Below are 21,891 nucleotides of genomic sequence, written 5' to 3'. Positions count from 1 at the left end.
TTTTTACTTGCCAGAGTTAGAGTGTGGGTGAGGGCAATGAGTTCTGCCTGTTAGGAAGTGGTGTTGGGAAGGAAGGGGGCAGCCTCAATAGTTTGTGTTAGATTTACTATGGCATAACCTACCCGGGGAACGGGCATGGAGGTGGCACTCCCACCTATGAACCATGTATGTTGGGGCCACATAATGGGATGTGGGGAGATGTGTGGAAAGAGATTGAGAAAGAGGTCTAAAGCCTCCATGCAGTTATGTTCTAAGGGTCGTCAGTGTTTGGAGATGAGAGTGGCTGGATTTAACGGAGGGCAAGGTTTAAAGGATAACTGAGAATTTTCAATGAAGGTAAGGTGGATAAGTTGTAGGCAGGATGGGGAGAGAATTGACATGGCCTTATGGCTGAGAAGGTCTTGAAGATGATGGAGAAAAAAATGACTGTTTGTTGTCCAAAAGATAGTTTAGAGCTTTCTTGTGGTAAAAGGGCAGCTGCCACCAAGGCTCATAAACAGGGAGCCCATCCTTGAGCTGTGGTGTCTAGTTGTTTGGAAAGGTATGCAACAGGGGAGAAGATATCTCCCACCTCTTGTCCCCAAACCCCAACTGCCAGTCCTTGGGTTTGGGTGACATATAGGATAAACAGGATGAGATAAGTTTGGGAGGGATAGCACTGAGGCTGTGAGAAGAGGCTTTTAATTGCTTGAAGGAAGAATGAATGGGCTTTGTGGGATCAAAGGGAATGGCAGGATCCCCTTTGGCTGCCTCCCAAAGTGGTTTTACTAGCACACCAAAGTTAGGAATCCATAGGCAAAGATGCCCTGCAAGCCCCAAGAAAGAAAGGATTTCATCCTTTGTGGTAGGAGTAGGGCATTTAGAAATTAAACTCTTGTGATCCACCATTATTTCTTGGTGTTGAGCGTGAGGTGGGTTCCCAAATAGGTTAATGAAGGAGAAGAAATTTGGGCCTTGCTGGGGGACACTCGAAATCCCCTGGAGGCCAGGAAATTAAGGAGAGCAACAGGGTGGGTCTGTGAATCCTCATAGGAGGGGCTACAAAGGAGGAGGCCATCCACATATTGTATTAAGTGCTAGAGGTTGGAGGTAGTTCAGGTAAGTCTTGAGCTAAGGCCTGGCTGCAGAAGTGGGGGCTATCCCGACACCCCTGAGGTAGTGCTGAGTTGTTGGGAATGATGAGTATTAGGATCAGTCCAAGTGAAGGTGAACAGGTTTTGACAGGAAGGGTGCAACAGGATAGAAAAAAAAAGGCATCTGTGAGGTCAAGTACAGAGAAGAAACAGGTTGTTGTTAGGATTGTGAATAGAAGAGTATAGAGGTTAGAAACAATTGGGATTATGGGTAAAATGGCCACATTAATGGTCCTGAGTTCTTGGACTAAATGGTATGAGCCATTAGGCTTTATAACCAGAAGGATGGGTATATTAAAAGGTGAGTAGGTAGGCCATAAGAGATGAGGAGAAAACAGTTTGCGTATGACAGGTTTTAAGCCTATTAAGTGTTTGTTAGCAAGGGGTTTATTGTGGGACATCAGGGAACAAAGAGGGGTTCTGCAGCTTAACAAGGATAGGGGAATGGAGCATAGCAATGGAGGGAGAAGTGTCCCCTACTAGGGATTAACCTTGTCTGAGGGGAAGGGGAAGGTGGAAGCTCCAGGGGCCATGTCTGGGTGCAGCCTATAACAGGAGTATTGTAGCTGGAGTTAAAGTGTTTAGGATAAGGGTAGCTTTGAATTTGGAAAGGATGTCTCATTCCAGTAAGGTGGTTGGGCATTGAGGCATTATTAAAAATTTGTGTGTGAATTGGGTGTGATGTAGGGGCAGTATTCTGATCCCATGACCCATACTATTGGGATAGAGGATGGGGCATTTGGTCCTGCATATTCAGGGAGGGTAGAGTAAGTGTCCCCTGTATCAATGACAGAAGAGATTGGCTTACCTGCTATGAGGAGAGATACCCTGGGCTCATGCATAGTGATCTCTGTGGGGGCCTTGGGCCCTGGGCATCATCAGTCCTTCTCTTGGGCAAATCTGAGAAGTTCCAGTATGGATGGCCATGAAACCAAAGGCTGTGGGTTGGGGACTGGGCCACTCCCTCTCTAGTGGGTGGAACACTCGACCCCGCCATGACCTGGCTGTTTGCAGTGAGGGCAGGGCCTGAGAGAAGGCCAAGGGTTAGGACAGGCCAATGCCCAGTGGCCTGGTTGACTACATTTGAAGCAGTTCCTGGGTGTCTTGCCTCTAGAGGGAGCTGGCTTTGAAGTGTGTGATCCAGGATAGCATTAGCCAGGAGCTGATATTTGACCTGATCTCTTTTGTATCGATCCTTCTCCTCCTCCTCCCTATTGTTAAAGCACTATGGAGGAGGTCTCATTTGGTCATATTTGGACCATCCTCAAGTTTTTTTAGTTTTTTTTTTTTTTTTTTAATATCAGGGGTTGATTGGATAATGAAATGAGAGTGTAACAGGGCCATGCATGCAGTGGAGTTTGGGTCTATACGTGTGTATTTCTGTAAAGCCTCAGAGAGGTGGGTTAGGAACTCGCTGGGATTTTCAGTGCATCTCTGTGTGATTTCTCTAACCTTGTCATAATTGAATGACTTGTGAGTAGCCTTTTGGAGGCTGTGAAGTAAGTATGTGATCATGTTATCCTGGCGATCCCAGTCCACATGGCTGGCCTGGTGGTTCCAATTTGGGTCTGTGCAAGGAACAGCAATGGCTCCCATGGGCCACCTATTATTTTGGGCATGTACCTCGTCTGCCTGTTGTTGGGCTGTTATCCAGACCTGTTCCCTATCTTCAGGGGACAAGGTAGAAGTAAGAATCATGAAAACATCATGCCAGGTGAAATCATAAGACTGGGTAAGATATCTGAATTCCTGAAGATATGTGTCTGGGTTGGACTGGAATGATCCCAGCCATTTTTTGATTTAGGATAGATTGGAAAGAGAAAAGGGGATATGGACTCAGACAATTCCCTATGTCCCTGTCACTTCATGGAGGGGGTATAAAGGAGCTGGAGCTGAGACAAGGTTGTCACCTGATGAACGGGAAGAAGGAGAGGGATTGGATAGCTGAGGACGGAGAGAGGGAAAAGGTGAAGGGGCTGGTGGAGGATCTGGAGCATTAGGAGGTGGTTGGGGAGCAGAGTGGTCTGATGGATCAAAAGATTAATCTGAGTCCAGAAGAGGAGGTCTGGCATGAGCTAGGAGAATTTGAGATGTAGAACAGTTTTGATAGAGAGAAGGATGCAATCAGAGATAGAAGAAGGCTTGAATATACAGAATCTCTCTGGCTTTGCCGCTTTGGTGACAAAAGTTGCCAAATCAAAAGTGCCATTTTCTGGCTGTTGGGATCCATTGTCTAGTTTGTATTTAGGCCAAACCTGATTGCAGTAGAAAATGAGGCTTTTGGATTTTAATGTCTCCCTGGAGGCTGAGAAATTGTCCAGGAGACAGGCCAGAGGTGTAGAGAGTGGAGGCTTGGAGACAGCCCAGAGGCATAGAGCATGGAGGTTTGGGTTATGAGGATCTCATTTAAAGGGTGAAAAAGAGGTGATCAGCCCCAGTAGAAGAAGGGTAACACCAACGAGCATCCTCATTGGTGTGCACTTTCTTTTTGAGAGAGAACCACTGACTGGCTAGAGGAGCATCCTCCAATAGTTGCGGAGCATGAGAGGGGTTCCTTCAGCCAGGCTCCTGGGCTTCACAGCAAGTAGAGAGTAGTTGTAGAGAGTAGTGGGGGGGAACCCATAGAAGTAGGACAGACCCACTGACTCACCCTGAACTGAGGCCGATGGTGGATGCATTGGTATGAAATGGCAAAACGAGAGAGTCCCAAAGGTACCTGGTTTGGCAGGTCTGGGAAGGGTGGCTGGGGAGCCAATCTACCCAAGAGAGGGGATTGTCTGAAGGTCCCAGCCAGGACCCTTCCTGGGTTTCAGCACCAAAATGAAGGAAAGTGAGCCAAAATGCTGGGTACCAAGCAAGCTTTATAAAAGGGAGAGAATCTGCCGGGCTGCACTCAAAATGGAGAGTAGCCCCAGGCATTAGGGTGGGAGAGCTTATATGGGCTGTAGGTAAGGGTGACATAATCAGGGAGGGGTTTTGTGCTGATGCAGAAGCTATGTGACCAGGGTGGAGAATTGCACCCTTGCGGAGGCAAAAGGGTTTCTATTTCACAGAAGTCATGAGGCTTCTTGTAAAGGGAAAGGGGGAGGGGTTGGTGGCATTTTTGTGCTTGGCCTTGCCTAAAATGGCACTGGTTATATTCAGGATCTATCAGATTTTTCCTCCGCTATTATAAATTACATAATTTCTTTTTTTTTTTTTTTGCCCTAATGCCTTTAATTTTAAAAATAAAGACTACGGTATTGATATACATCTCCTATGAAACTATGCGGGACAAATTAGTTAATATTTACAGAAGGTATTTGATGCAAAAAAAATCACAGTTATAATTAAATAAGCAAAGTTTAAATCTTTGCTTTCTGTTATTAATTACTTACAACAGTTGTTCTTATGTGCCATTATGTATGACAGCACAGTTTTTCTAACCCCATGCTCTCTTCCAACTCTTTCTCATTTTGTATTTTTTAAGAAAGGAAGATATTGGGAGCAGACTTGGTACAAATTCTTTTTAAATTTAAGCAAGAAACAACATGATTGTGAAAGCACAGCAAGTGGTGAAAATCTTTTTGATTTCAAGTACTATGACATTCTTATTGGCACTGTAACTTATAATTTACATTTTCATTCATTCGTCTCTCCTTCAAGGAGGAAGCAGTTTAGAAGGGGGTGACAGACAAGTTAACAGATAATTACCAGAAATTGTGATGAGTGCTTTCTTAGAGAGAAGCAATTTAAAGTGCTATTTAGTTTAGAAAATTGCTCTCACATATATCCTGCCATCTGATGCTCAAGGTATTACTCTGAAGTAGGTAGGGTACATATTACCCATAGTATACCCATTTTACACTTGAAAGAATCTGAGATTTGAGTTTAAATTGGTTCCCTGAAAGCATATAACAACAAATAGTGTTACATTTGGGATTTAAATCAGATCTTCTGACTTTTAACGTTGTGCCCAATCCAGCGGATATATCTATCCTGGCTAATACTCCTTAATAATCCAGAACTTCATATTTGTAACCAAGTGACTAAGAAATTTGGATTCAAACTGTATTTTGTGCTTGGAGGAACAGGGTCTAGGTATAAAGAGTGAATCTTAAAAAAAGAAAGTATGTGCAATAAAACCAATAATGGGGCAATGGATATGCTTAGAAAAGAGTGGGTGAACAATATTATCCTGAGGGTTAGTTAGTAATACAAAGTACTTGGTTCAATACCATTATCAAATGAAAGGTGTGAGATATAACTCCGTGTTTATGGAAGCTGTTAAAGCATATAGAAGTGGAGAAATCATACATTTAGTGCATATAAGAAAAGAATATAAAAGTGAGTCTTAAAGTCAAAATTATTTGAACAAAGTATCTATTCATAGAAAAATACTTCAAAATGCCACTGAATAAGAATTAGGGATCTATTGTAGAAAAATCCATAAAGCTTTCAAACACACACCCAACTAAATAAAAGCAAAAGGGATGATAAATTTTATTGGTAGAAAATGGAACATATTTAATCTAGAGATAACCTATTATTTTGGTGGTTAGAATTCTTAAAAATATTGCACAGAAGGTGTATCAATACTATATTTCTTGCAATAATTTTTCTGTTTCCTCCCTGATAACTTTCACATTAAAATGCCTTTGGGGTTGGGGGCTTGAGTTTAGGGCTTAAGCTTGCCATATACCAAAATCAACTCAAAATGGATTAAAGACTTGAGCATAAAACTTGAAACTATAAAATTACTAAAAGAAAACATACAGAGTCTAAGGTCCAGAAGCAAGTGCACACAGCCCAGAAGCCACCAAGGAGAACCAAGACCAGACTGTTGTGGAACCAGGGCCCAGCATAAGGCCCAGAGGGAACACACACAGCCCAGCACCTGCAGAGGTGAGCCAAGACCCACATTGCACCAGGGTCCAGTCTAAGGCCCTGGTGGAGGAAAGGGAAGCACACACCGCCCAGAAGGCACCAAGGTGAGCTGAGATCTGCACAGCACCAGGGGCTCAGTCTACAACCATGGAGAGTTAGAACAGGAGCCAAGGTAGTGAGTAATATGGATACTGTCACCGCAAGGACAGTTCACCACCACAGAAGCAGCCAGGGACACTCTACAGGCAACCTGCCAGTCACTACTTGACTACATTGATATAAGAAGAATCACCATTAGAGCCTGCAGTTAGAAGAGGAAGTCTTTATCCTCATAGCCAACCCCAAGGTAAAAGAAGAAGCAAGTCCTCTAACAGATGACCAAAAGGCAATGAAAAAATACTGGAACTACAAACAAACAAGAAGATATGACACCACCAAAGAAATATAGTAATGATAAAATTCCAGACCCCATAGAGCAGGGAGTCCTTGTAATGTCTGAAAAAGAATTCCAAGCAATGATCTTAAGAAAGCTTGAAAAAATAAAAGAAGGCTCAATTAGGGAACACAAGGAAACAAGAAAATATATCCAGAATAAGAAGGAGGAGATTTACAAAGAGATTAATACCTTAAAAAATAATGTAGGAGAACTCCTAGAAATGAAAGATTCACTCATTGAAATAAAAAACACAGCAGAGCTTAAGCAGCAGGCTAGTGCAAGCAGAAGAAAGCATTTCAGGTCTTGAGGCGGAAAAAAGAATTAAAAATAATGAAGAAAATCTAAGAGAGATAGCAGACAAACTCAGGTGATCTAATACCTGAATTGTGGGTATTCCAGAAGGGGAGGATTAAGGGAAAGGTATTGAAAAACTATTCAAGGAAATAATAACAGAAAACTTCCCAGGGGTAGGGAGAGATGCAGACCTTCAGATCCAGGAAGCTCAAAGGTCCCCAAATAGATTCAATCCAAAAAAGGCCCTTTCCAAGACACATTATAGTCAAATTTGCAAAGCTCAAAAACAAAGAGAGAATTCTAAAAGCAGCAAGAAAAAAGTGTCAAGTCACCTATAAGGGAACCCCTATCAGAATAACAGCAGACTTCTCAACTGAAACCCAACAGGCCAGAAGACAGTGGAATGATATATTCAGAACACTAAAAGAAAATAATTGCTAGCCAAGAATTCTTTACCCAGCAAGGCTCTCCTTTAGAAATGATGGAGAAATAGTGTATTCCCCAGACAAACAAAAATTGTGGGAGTTCACCACCACACAACCAGCACCATGAGAAATTCTCAAAGGAGTCCTGCATCTGGAATCTGAATAGTGAATGTCACTACAACAGATATATAAGAAAGAGCAAAACCTGCTGTTAAAACAAAAATGCCAGTGAGAAAGAGTAAGAAGCTAAATCATGCTACCTCAAATATCCAACTAACATTGAAGGAGAGGGATAAAAGGGGAAGTAAAGATCAATATATATTTAAAACATCTAAACAAAAAGCAATTACATGATAGGAATTAAACAATATCTGTCAATAACAACCCTAAATGGGAATGGAATAAACCCCCCATTCAAAAGACACAGTTTGACTGATTGGACTAAAAAGCTAGACCCAAGTATATGCTGTCTTCATGAGACCCATCTCACATATAGAGACACACACAGACTAAAAGTGAAGGGATAGAAAAAGATATACCATGAAAATGGAAACCAAAAAATGAGCAGGAGTAACTATTCTTGTATCAGGTAAAATAGATTTTAAACCAAAAAACATAAAAAGAGACAAAGAAAGCCACTATATAATGATAAAAGGATCAATCCAGCTAGAAGACATAGCAATCATAAATATATATGCACCCAATACTGGACCACCCAGATATATAAAGCAAATACTCTTAGACCTAAAGAAAGACATGGGCCCTAATACATTAATAGTGGGTGACCTGAACACTCCTCTTTCAGTATGGGACAGATCTTCCAGGCAACAAATAAACAAAGAGACATAGGATTTAAACTACACATTAGATCAATTGGACCTGGCAGATATATACAGAACATTTTGCCCAACAACTAAAGAATATACTTTCTTCTCATCAGCACTTGGACCATTCTCCAGGCTAGACCACATATTAGGTCACAAATCTAGCCTCAGCAAATTTTTTAAAAAAATTGAAATCATTCCAAGAATCTTTTCATAACACAATGGACTAAAATAGGAAATTAATAATAAGCAAAACACTGGAAACTATAAAAATACATGGAAACTAATTAATAGGCCCCTGAGTGACCTATGGGAACAAGAGGAAACTAAACAGGAAATCAAAAAATTTCTGGAAACTTATGAAAAAAACCACATTATGTTAAAACCAGTGGGAGACTGCAAAAGCAGTACTAAGAGGCAGATTTATTGCAATAAATGCTTACATCAAAAGAACAGTGTAAAGGACCTAACACTATGCCTAAAAGAATGTGAAAAACAACAATCCAAGCTTAAAGGTAGCAGATGGAGAGAAATAATTAAGATCAGAAAAGAACTAAATGAAATGAGACCCAAGAAACAATAGAAAAGATCAACAAAACAAAAAGTTGGTTTTTTGAGAAGATAAATAAAATAGACAAACCATTAGTTAGGTGAACAAAAAATAAATAAAAAAAATAAAGGAGAGAAGACCCAAATAACAAAAATCAGAAATGAAAAGGGAGACATTACAACCAATATCACAGTTATACAAAGAATCATTAGAGACTATTATAAACAACTGTATGACAACAAATATGAAAATCTGGAAGATATGGATAAGTTTCTAGACACATATTAATTACCAAGACTGAACCAACAAGAGATAGAGAACCTGAACAGACCAGTAACAAACAAGGAGATTGAAGCAGTAATTAGCAACCTACCAACAAAGAAAAGTCTGGGACTAGATGGCTTTACAGCTGAATTCCATCAAACTTTTAAAGAGGAGATAATACCAATTCTCCTCAAACCATTCCAACAATTGAAACAGAAGCTACTCTCCCAAACTCATTTTATGAGGCCAACATCACTCTGATACCAAAACCAGATAAAGACACAAGGAAAAAAGAAAATTACAGGCCAATATCCATGATGAACCTAGATGCTAAAATTCTCAACAAAATACTAGCATTCAGAATACAGCAACATATTAAAAAAACTATACACTATGATCAAATGGGATTCATCCCAGGGATGCAAGGGTGGTTCAGCATATGAAAGTCAATAAATGTGATACATCACATCAACAAACTCAAGGACAAAGACCACATGATTATCTCAATAGATGCTGAAAAAGCATTTGACCTAATTCAACATCCCTTCATGGTAAAGACTCTCAACAAATTACTTATAGAAGGAAAATATTTCAATACAGTAAAAGCTATTTATGACAAGGCCACCACCAATATCATTCTGAATGGGGAAAAACTGAGGGACTTTCCCTTATGAGCAGGAATAAGACAAGGATGCCCACTCTCACCACTTCTATTAAACATAGTACTGGAGGTACTAGCCAGAGCAATCAGGCAAGAGAAAGAAATAAAAGGAATCCAGATTTGAAAAGATGAATTCAAACTTTCCCTATTTGCAGATGACACAATACTATATACAGAAAAACCTAAAGACTCTATCAAAAAACTCCTAGAACTGGTAAATAACTTCAGTAATGTTGTAGGATACAAAATAAATGCCCCCAAATCAGTTGCATTTATATACTCAAATAATAAACTAACAGAAAGAGAAATAAAGAAAGTAAGCCCATTTACAATTGTCACCAAAACAATATGATACCTAGGGATCAATTTAACCAAGGAGGTGAAAGACCTCTACAATGAGAGCTACAAACCACTTCTGAAAGAAATTAAGAAGACACAAAAAGATGGAAAGATATTCCATGCTCTAGGATTAGAAGAATTAACATTGTGAAAATGTCTATACTACCCAAAGCAATCTAGAGATTCAATGCTATCCCCATCAAAATACCAAAGACATTCGTGACAGAAATGGAAAAAAAAAACAAAAATACAATCTTACTCTTCAAACAGAACAACAACAAAAAAGGCCTCAAATACCCAAAGCAATGCTGAGCAAAATAAAGAAAGAAAGAAAGAAAGAAAGAAAGAAAGCTGGAGGCATAACACTATCTGACTTCAAATTATACTACAAAGCTACTGTAACCAAAACAGCATGGTACTGCTATAAAAATAGACATTCAGACCAAGGGAGTAGAATTGAGAACCCAGAAATCTCCCATCAGGCTTACAGCCATCTGATATTGAACCAAGGGAACAAAAATCTACATTGGGAAAATACTGCCTCTTCAACAAGTGGGGCTAGGAAAACTGGATATCCATATGCAGAAGAATGAAACTAGATATGCAACTCTCATCATACACTAAAATCAACTGAAAATTGATTAAAGACTTAAGTGTAAGACCTGAAACTGTAAAATTACTAAGGGCAAATTTAGGTGAAACACTTCAGCAAGTAGGTCTGGGCACAGCCTTTATGAACATGAGCCTGAAAGCACAAGCAATAAAAGACAAAATAGAAAAATGGGAATATATCAAACTAAAAACCTTCTGTACAGCAGAAGAAACAATCAACAGAGTGAAACAACAAACTACAGAGCTAGAGAAAATTTTTGCTAACTATGCATCCAGCAAGGGATAAATATCTATAATATACAAGGAACTCAAGCAATTATACAGTAAAAAAATAAATAACCCAATTAAAAAATGGACAAAGAGCTGAGTAGACATTTTTCAAAGGAAGACATACAAATAGCCAACAGGTAAGTGAAAAAATGCTCAACATCTCTAGTCATCAGGGAAATGCAAATTAAAACTATGTTGTGATAACACCTCACCCCAGTTAGACTGGCTATAATTAAAAAGATGGTGAATAACAAATACTGGCAATTGTGTAGAGAGAAGGGAACACTCCTACTCTTTTGGTGGTATTATAAATTAGTACAACCTCTATGGAGGAAAACAGTATGGAGTTTTCTCAAATAACTGCAGATAGATCTTCCATATGGTCCATAAATCTCACTTCTTGGTATATCCCTAGAAGAACAGAAATCATCATGTTGAAGGAATACCTGCACTCCAATGTTCACTGCAGCCCTGTTTACAATAGCCAAGACATGGAACCAACCTAAATGTCCATCGATGGATGATTCGATATGGAATTTGTGGCATATATACACCATGGAATACTACTCTGCCGTAAAAAAGAGTGAAATACTCCCATTTGCAACAACATGGATGAGCCTGGAGAAACTTATGTTGAGTGAAATAAGCAAAGCACAGAGAGATAAATACCACATATACTCACTCATATGTGGGAGCTAAGAGAGAAAGAAGGAAGGAAGGAAAGACCACAGTAGTGTGTTGGACTTGCAGAAGGAGAGAACACTCCTTGGGCTACAAAATTGAATGGGGTGGAAAGGGGGAGGGAGAGTGAGGTTGGGAATAATCGGGTGTAGACATGGAGTACGAATGCAATTTGTGGTAATGGGTATGCTGCCAGTATGAATCTGGCCCTCCCATCATGGGCATGAGTGGTGAGAATCAGCTTTGTATCTCATCAATATTCATAACCAATTAAAAGAAATAAAACTTTACAAAAAAGAAAACTTACAGGAAACACTTCCGGAAGTAGGACTGGACAGATACTTTATGAATAAAACACCAAAAACACAAGCGACAAAAGAAACAAATGAGATTACATTAAACTAAACAGCTTCTGCACAGCAAAGAAAGTAATCAACAGAGTGAAAAGACAACCTACAGAATGGGAGAAAATATTTGCGAACTTTACATCTGACAAGGGATTAATAAACAGTGTATGCAAGGACCTCAAACAGCTTTACAGTAAAAAAGAAAGAAATCCAATTAAAAATTTAAAAAGGGCAATGGAACTGAATAGCCAGTTTGCAAAGGAATACCGTTCAAATACCAACAGGTATAAGAAAAAATGTTCAATATCACTCAGTGTCAGGGAAATGCAAATGAAAACCACATTGACATATGTCACCCCAGTTAGCCTGGCTATTATAAAAAGACTGAGAATAACAAATGCTGTCATTGATGAGGAGAAAGAGGAATTCTTCTACACTGTTGATGGGACTGTAAATTAGTGAAACCATTACGGAAAACATTATGGAGATTTCTCAAACAACTACAGATAGTACTATCATATGTTCGAGCAATCCCACTTTTGAGTATATACCCAAAGAAACGGAAATCATCAAGGTCAAGGGATACTTACACTCCTGTGTTCATCACAGATCTATTTACAATAGCCAAGATATGGAACCAACCTAAATGCTCATTGACAGATGACTGGATAAGGAAAATGTGGTATGTATACACAATAGAATACTACTCTGCCATAAAAAAAGAATGAAATCATGCCATTCACAGCAACATGGGTGAACTTGGATAAAATTATGTCAAGTGAATAAGCCAGGCACAGAAAGAGAAACACTGCATGTCCTCAATCATAAGTGGAAACAAAGGAAGGAAGGAAGGAAGGAAGGAAGGAAGGAAGGAAGGAAGACAATAATATGTTGAACTTTCAGAAGGAGAGAAAAGACTTACAGTTACTAGAGAGGTGGGAAAGTGGGAGGGGGAGGATGTTAGGGAGTAATTGGGTAAGGGACACAGCGAATAATTATGATTTCTAATGACTAAAATGTTAATAATACTGATTTGATCATCATATTCTGTACACAAATACAGATAATCAACTCCATAGCCCATAAATATGTATAATCAATTATTTTTCAATTAAAAAACTAAATTAAAAATCTTTTTAAATTAAAAAAATAAAATAAAAAGAAAAATTTTTTAAAATCTCTTTTCTTTTGCTGGATATTAATGTGTATTTACAACTTTTTGGAGTACAAGATACTTTGATTTTATAAAAGTTTGGGCAAAAATATGTTTGGAAATCCTCTGTTGCACTCATGGGTGAATATAGAGAATATTATTCTGAATTGGGAGGCATTTGATTATTCACTAAAAATGTTAATTACTTTGAAGATGCGTGTTATTCATGATCTATATGAGACATTCTGGTTGAAAAGAGGAATTCAAAGGAAATTTTAGAATGGAATGCAATATTTAAGACATGGGAAAAATCTAGTACTTTTTGTTTGTTTACTTTGGGACAGGCACTGTGCCAAATTATTTACTTACCTCATTTAATTCTTACACAGAATGCAGTGACGCAGAGTTATAGTCAGGTTTCTCAGTAAAAAACAACAGAAATTGATCATGGCTATTTTAGAGTGAGAAAGAACTTATTGCAAGAATTAGGATATCTCATAGAATTCATGAGAAGTTTGAAGAACAAAGCACACAAACCAAGCAAGAATAAAAAATGCGTGGGCAGCCAGATCATAGCCATGTTCCTAACACAAAGCATATCTGCAGAAAACACTGAGACCCAGAGTTCCAGCCACTGCATTGCCAACAGGGAACACTGGACTGATTGCTGGCTTTGTTGACACTTTGTCTCCGCAAACTTAATTTGCCTGCCAGTGTCCTTGTGACCAAAATTAATGTTTCATCCCTCGGCCTCAACCTTGTTTCACCTTTTGGAAAATAGCTCCAAATTAAAACCCTGAGTGGTTGAAAGTAAATGACTCAGCATTGATCATATGTCCATGCCCTAACAACCAACGAAGAAGAGAAAATTAATATTTGGTCTTTTGAATTCTGCTTCTCAACATTTCTCATAAGGTGGGACATCCAAATCAAAAGTGGAGGGAGATCAACATTAAGTAATACATTGAATTTGAAATGATTATTACAGGGACATAGCTCTTTATTGTTTTATGGGTAAGAAATCAGATTATTTAAGAGGCTCATCCAAGGTTGTAAAACTAGTTAGTGAAAAATTAGGTTTTGAAATCAGGGCCATCTGATTGCAGAGATTAGATGCCATCTCCCATGTCATAATTATAGTTCAAATGTAATACTTTTAAAATAGCTTCAAAAAGTAGAAAATACTGAGAAGTAATTTAGTAAACTATGTGTAAAAATTCTAGATGGGAAACTGTAAAATATGGATGCAACAAATTAAAGACCCAAGTAAAAAGAGAGAGATACTATGTTCATGGATCAGAATATTCAATTTTGTCATCACTTCTCAAATTATTTCTAGATCTAAGCCAAACCCATTGTAATTACAAAGTACAAAAAAAAAAAAAAAATGAAGTGATTCTAAACTATATGAAAACATGAACAATTTGAAATATTCAGAACAATTTTAAAAAATCAAAATCAACATTGGAGACCTGTGTAACCGGGTTTCAACATTATCATGCAGATGTCATAATAAAGATGGTGTGATTCAGTATAAAAATTCAGTTGACCTAAGGAGAAAAATAAAAAGTGGTCAATATAATTAAGCAGTAGAGAAATACAAAGTAAAGCCACCATTCTATATCTCTAATTATCCAATGGGTTGGAAAATAATAAAATGCTTAACATTGACATGTGTTGGTGAAGACATGGTTATAACCACAAATCTTATACACTGCTGTTGAGTATATAAAATGTACAACCTTGGAAACAAGTCTGGAAGATTTTTTAAGACTTTATCTTTTTTAGAGCACTTTTACGTTTACATAAAATTTGGGAGGAAGGTACGGAGATCTCCCATATACGCCTTTTCCCCACTCATGCATTTTCCCCCCTTATCAAAATCCCCCATCAAAATGATACAATCGATGAACGTACATTAACATTTTATTATCACCCAAAGTCTGCAGTTTATATGAGGGTTTGCTTTTAGTGTTATATGTTCCATGAGTTTGGACAAATACCCACCATTATAGTATCATACAGAATATTTTCACTACCCTAAAAACTCACTGTGCTCCTCCTACTCTTCTTTTCTTCTCCTCAACCCCTGACAGCCACTGATTTTTACCATGTCCACAGATTTGCCTTATCCAGAATGTCATATAATTGGAATAACACAGTATGTAGTCTTTTCAAATTTGCTTTTTTTTTTTTCACCTAGTAATATGCATTTAAGGTTTCTCCATGCTTTTTAATGGCTTAATCATTCTTTTATTTATTTATTTATTTTTAGTATTGCACAACATTCCATTGTCTGAATATAGCACAGTTTATTTATCTAATCACCTCCTGAAGCATATTTTGGTTGCTTCCAAGTTTTGGCAATTATGAATAAACTTGCTATAAACATACATTTACAGGTTTTTGTATGGACATAAGTTTTCAACTTCTTTGAGTAGATGCCAAGAAGTGTGATTCCTGGGTCATATATTAAGGTGTGTTTGGTTTTGTAAGAAACTGCCAAATTATTTTCTGAAGTGGCTCTACTATTTTGTATTCCCACCAGCAATGAATGAGAGTTCCTGTTGCTCCACGTGCTCTCCAGCATTCGGTGTTGTCAGAGTTCTACTTTTGAGCATTCTAATAAATATGTAGAGGTATCTCATTGTTGTTCTACTTTGCATTTCTCTGATGACATATGATGTGGAGCATCGTTTCATATACTCACTTCTCATATCTATATCTTTGGTGAGGTGTCTATAAAGGTCCTACAGTGCTCTCTGTTTAGCTTATACCTATTGTAAAGCAACTCTAATGTAAAATGTAGCAGTTCAGCCTTCATTATATTTTATTTACTAATAAATTTGAATAAAACCAACTTAATAATTAAAATTGGAATATAAATATATATTTATAGAATATATATACATATTCTCTTTTGATAAAACATGTTCTATATAGGGTATGGCAAAAATAATTCACTATGAGCTTATATTTTACTTATTTGGGGCACTTTCCTTGTGTTGTGATGTCTTCTTTGGTTGAAAATGTATCTGTGTTGAGCTTAGATGCTGTGAAGCAGGATGGGTAGAGAACAATTGCTTCCTCAAATGGTTTAAGATGACAGGAAAAAAATAGTGTTAGGGCTACCTTGAGCATCATTTCAGAAACAGAAGTTGCAAGAAACAACTAGAAAATATAAGGTCTTTTCCAGAAATCAAGAAAACTAATATTCCCCCTCAGTTTCCCAGATTGGGCATGCCAGGTATTATAGTTTGATACCCCCCCCAAAAAAAGTAAATAAATAAATAAATCTGTAATAGTGGAAGACTATACAATTTGTGAGTACTTGTGTTACTTTATTCAATAAATCAGTTGCTTAAAAATAAAACTATTTATTTTTTCCAAACCAGTGGGTGAATAAAGCTATAAATAGTTTGTGGGGCAAGTGTGCATGGGTTAAAAACAAAAGGAAGAGGAAAAAGAAGAACTGATGATAAGAATGTAGACTAGATTCATGCAAAATTGTGTTTGACTTTTTTCCCTCCATCACTCAGCTCAAAAATCTTGAGTTTAACTACCTCATCTGCAGTATGGGGGAAACAGTGCAATGCTCATTCATATAGCCATTGTGGTAGTTACATGAGATGATGATTGTAAAGCTCTAACACAATCTCTGTTACATGAGTGCGATATATCAGCTCTCTTACCTTTTTTCAGTTCTTCGTCAATCTCATGTTAGAGTAGTCCCTTGGAACTTTAAGTGTCAAAGTTGTACTGGGTCTGATTCTTTATTTCCTTCATTAAAGGGAAAGAGTTTTTAAAAGAGGTTATGAATAAAACAGAGAGGGAAAGAGAGAATGACCTGCTACTCTGTTATTCTGTTGGGTAGATGGTGCAGGATCTCTTTTCCTTCCAGAATTGAGGAACAAGAGCAGTAAACAGAAGTAGAACCAGATTGCTGGATGTTAGGTTTCTCAAAAATGTCGAAGCTTGTGATTATAGCTTTGGCCAGGGAACAGGTTGTAAAAATAAAATGAGGTTAGAGCAAATGATCAGAGTATGTTTTGCCTCTTTGAAATGCCATCAATTAATCATTTCTGGCTGCAAGAATATGTCACGTTTTCTGGATTTTCACATACTTTTATTTTTGCTCAGTATTATAACTTGTCTCTCATCTTGTAGCTAAATGCCTGGTGTCCAAACTTTTTACTGTTTTGCTCATAAATTAAAATTGTAGAGAAAACGATGGAAGTTAGATGAATAATTTGCACGTATATTAACTTCTTATTTACAGGGCTGTCTAATGCCAACTAAAATCTATTACTCTTACTCTTAAGTAAAGAGAAAACTCATAAGCCAAAAAAAAAAAAAAAAAAAAAAAAAAAGCCGTAGAGGGAGAAGCATTTCCAGATGCAGTAGTAATGACCTCCTAAAGTACTCTTCTCTATAAACATAAAAAGAACTCTGAAAAATAGCCAGTGGGTTGTAACTATTTGAAAAAAGTTAATTCAAGAAAAATAGCTGAATTCCACTAAGAATAGAGGACTTTGTGATGTTTAATTTGCCATAGCTCTGCAGCAGTCTTGAAAATCAGCAGCCCTAAAATCACAGTGAAAACCAGTAGCTTAGCAGCCACTGGAGAGAACAGAAGAGTATGAAAGAACTCAAAATGTCATGTTCCTGGAGAATCCAGAAGCCACTAAAACTCTCTTTACCTTCCTGTGATTTTCTGAGCTCTCCCCTGCTCTTCAATTGGATTTCATCTGCTGCTGTATAGGTGCACACTGGAGGGCTCCTGGCTATGTTTCGTTTCTCTGATTTAAGTCTAGTTGGTATTTTTTCTTTGTACTGATAACAGTGGGGAGAACTGTTTATAATCAATTTGTGTGTAAGTGAAATAAGAGTGAGTAAGAGGTTGGCCCTGCCTTTTGAGACTAGGATAGAGTGGACCCCACTGTTCCTCTTTCCTTTTTGTTTTCTTGGTTAGACATTTAATTGAGTATTTTACAATATGGAGGGAATTCAAGGTGGAAGTAAACATAACTTGGACTTGGTGAGGATCCTGCTAAAGAGATTCCTTCCCTTTAGTTTTTAATTGCTCAACCTATCCTGGCTACTCTTTATGCTCATTCTACGTGGGATGAAAAGAGGTCTTATTATTCTACTGTTGCTCAAACACACAGACTCCATCTTGTCCCAGGACCCCTGATTACAAGACACCAAATATGTCATCAGGGATAAGACAGAAAATGCTCTCAGAATTCCAAAAGAATCTTCCTTTGAGTGTATTTTAGGTAACTGGAAAGGACTTTAAATTGGATGAACTAAAGTGAAAGAGGTTGGTATTTCTTTGCAACATTGTTTTGGGGTCCAGAAAGTCATACCCCAAGGCGAAGGCCTCAAAAGCAAAATTTTCCTCTGACTTTATCCTTCCCCCCTGTCTCTCAGCTTCATTCTCCCTTGAGGCAAGGCATAGAAAGTAGAATCTCTCTTCTCCAAAGCGGGTCATAAATATACTCTAATCTTTCCCCCCATCTTTCTGTCTTGGAGTGGGCCATAAAGAAATTCTCTGACCTACCTTATCTGGTTGTAGGTCATAAGACCTGCATTCCAGAAAGGGTCCTGCCGTATACCCTGGAGGAATGAATGCTACACAGACAGGCCAAGAAGAATCTGAACAGACTGGCCTTGCTGGGTTTCTCAACTGAGTCCGTTAGCATTAGAGTACATTTGTCCAATCACATTTCTACATGGCTGTGCCTACTTCATAGAGCCTAATTATATATATGGAAAATTTTCCATATACCTTTGGGTCTTCATTCTGAAGGCCCCAAATCATGTAAAACTATGCTGTGTTTATCAGGTGATTTTTCAGAGAACCTTCAAGGGTTGAGAGGGATATCTTCCCTTGGCCCCTACAGTTATGGTGCCATGACCAGGATACCAAAGCTGCCTTGCTCTTCTGGAAGCCATAGCCTAGGAGTTTGAAAGCCAGCAAAATGGAAGCCTATCTTACCTGTCAGGCTGCTGGTCTCTCTCTTTCTATGGAATCTGGTTGAGCAGATGAAAAAAAAAAAAAAAAATGTCTTTTTTTCCAAAATTTTGATTAATAAATTTTGTGAAAAGGATTTGTATGAGTAGTCTGTGGTATAGCAACTCTGGTGTACATTTGGTATAAATATTCATATTGCCTGATCTTCTTCCTTCCAGATATAGTCTTTATTTTTCCTTATCTCTTTGTCTTTCTGTGGCATTTTGTCATAAAGAGGGTAGAAAACAGGCCTAGAACCCCTCGATGATTGCTGTTTGAGTCAAAAAAGAAAAAAAAAAAAAGGATCTAAAAGAGTTAAAATTATTTCAACCCACCACAAAATTCCTTTAACTGAAAAGAAAAATTACTTATAAAAATTAGTTAAAATTGTTTGTTAGATTTGCTTTTGATTTGAAATTTTGGATTGTAATGTGTTAGGAATTTTTTGTCCTGTTTGTTTAACTTCTTTCTGAGCTCAATGAATGGGCCCATCTTTGGTAACCTACCAACTGGCTCTATGTCCTGAGACGGTTTTTTTGCAACGCTTTGGTTTCGTTTGAGAGTATTTTCTTTTAGGCCTCCATTTCTCTCTGTGGATTTTTGCTTTTTCCCAAAGAAACTATTTAGTTAACTGAAAACGTTTTCTTGAAACTGTATGTGCTTTTCTTGGCACTTTTGCTAGACTCTGAGGCCTCATGAGAAACACAGCCATGGCACGCCAACTGACCTCCTTCTGTGTCTGCTCCCTCCCTCCTAAAGCCCCAAGAGTCAAATGGCTTTGATTCTATCTGCTCCTTGGCTCAGCACTTAACTCAGTAACCCAGTTAAGGAACAAAAGCTAAAAGCAACCTGTCTAACTAGGTGGTCCCCATTTTCTGGCATTCAAAGGGTTATTTTGAACAGACATCTAAATTTTCTGCTAGGCTTATGTATGTATTTCTTTATAAAATCCTGTGGTGGAGTTTGACAATTTTATGTGATCTTAGCATCCATTTTTAAAACGCTTTCTCTGTTTCCTGTGACACACCCAAATTCCTTGAAAGGGCTTGCATTCCTTGTGCTTTGCAATGTAAATTGTTACCTTACTTTCTCTAAAACACTGTGAGGCCTTATAGAGAAGCTTTGACAATTAGAAACACGATTTTAATCCAACTGTTCTTTTGAAACTAGTGAGTTTTATATTTTATCTGTCTTATTATGAGCACTTTTAACAAAACTTATAAGATCCTTATTTTTTTTTTTTATGTCTGCCTATATATGTTATGTTGCATCTAAAAGTTTATGTCTATACATGTGTTCATATTGTCTGCATGGCACCAAACTGGCTTGTAAATAATGCATGCTCATTGAGCGGATAAGCATAAATGCTTTTTGAGTTCATGTGACTTCAGTTTTTAAAATTGTTGATAAAATAGATGTGTTTTCAGAATTTGATTTGAGCCTTTTTGGCTAGATTTGTCTTTTGGTTGACACAAATTTCTACTGTTTCTGATGTTTTAAGGTCATAAAATTGTTGCTTTTGTAGTATGTTTGATACTTCCTTAATTTACTTATGAACTAAAAACTGTAAGAGAACTGGCTGCTGGGCTTCCCCCAGAGCCTTTCACAGTTCTCGTTGTTAGCTTGTCTTTAGATTTAAGCTTCTGAATTCTCAGGATGAAACAGATGGCCATGGTGAAGCCAGAGGACATAACGTATCCAAACTGCATGGGCCACAAACTGCAGGACAAAACCCAGTATGGTCTCCTCCTTGTCTCAGCTCTGCCCCCTGGCCAGTCTGAAAGGGACAGTATCCTTTAGACATTATCTTTGTGAACTCTGCCCTCTGTCTTGGGTTTCACGTGGCTGCCCTGGGTGCCACATGACCCTGAATGCTACATGACCCTGAATTCCACAAGAGTACTTGGGACTCAGAATGGCTAGGGAAAGGAGACCTATGTTCAATATCTCAAAGGTCTTAGTTAATACTGGTTGATAAATGTATAGCTTGGTATAAGTATATTAGACAAATGTGGATGGGTTAAATGCTTTTAAACAAAATCATGATAGTTTCAAAAATTCTTTTCAATAATTTGAAATCTTAAAGTTGTGATAAGGTAAGTTAAAATATTGAAACATTAGTTCATTATAAGTTTATGTTTATATACTTAGATGTTTTGTTTTAATGTGATTTTAAAAGAGTAAATATTATGGGATCTCTTAAAAAGTTTTTTAAAACTTGTCTCTTCAGAAATTAGAAATGGTTTTTATCTACAAATATTAATATAAAACAGTTCAAATTGCTTGATTCCTAGGGTTTTCACTGGATATTAGGGTTACTAAGAGTTAATTATAGCTATTATACATAATTCAAACTTATAGATGTAAGGAAATTTTATATACAGAATGTTTAAGGAAAGTAGGATGATGAAAGTAGAATATGCTTTTGGTAAAGGTTATAAAAGGCGTGAAGATGTAGTGTGGTTTTTGTTAAAAGAAAAATTTGTCTGGTTTAAAGGTATTTAGAGGATATTTCAAGTTAAAAGAATAAAAATAAGTGTAATAGACATGACTGAATGGATATAATTGGAAAAAACTGGTAAGAATTGATAAAAAGGTTGATAATCTTGTGTGGTCAAAAGTGACTAAGATTGGTAAGATTTGTTTACAAATTTTTATTGAAATTAGCTGTAATATTAACAGTACACTGGTACAAAAGTAAGATTTGGTTTCCTTCTTTTAAATAAGATTTTCATGTAATACTAATAAGAGATAATAAAAGATTTGTGTTCACCATTTAAGTAAACTACAAAAAGTGAACAAGTTGGAGAGAAAGTATAGGACAAAACAGCAAGTTTAAACATGTGAAGATATTTTGTAAAGGGTAAATTTATGAAAGGAATTTCACGTTTGATCAAGCTGGCTAAAATTAAAAGAGAATCATTTATAGGTTTTTCTAAAAATTGAGCATTAGTATAAATAGTACATTTAACCAAGGCTAAAATTTGGTCCCATATATTAGAGCAACAGGATTTTCTCAG

This window comes from Cynocephalus volans, chromosome 15 (genome assembly GCF_027409185.1).
Source record: "Cynocephalus volans isolate mCynVol1 chromosome 15, mCynVol1.pri, whole genome shotgun sequence".
NCBI lineage: Eukaryota > Metazoa > Chordata > Mammalia > Dermoptera > Cynocephalidae > Cynocephalus > Cynocephalus volans.
Note: the sequence above shows the minus strand (reverse complement) of the source record.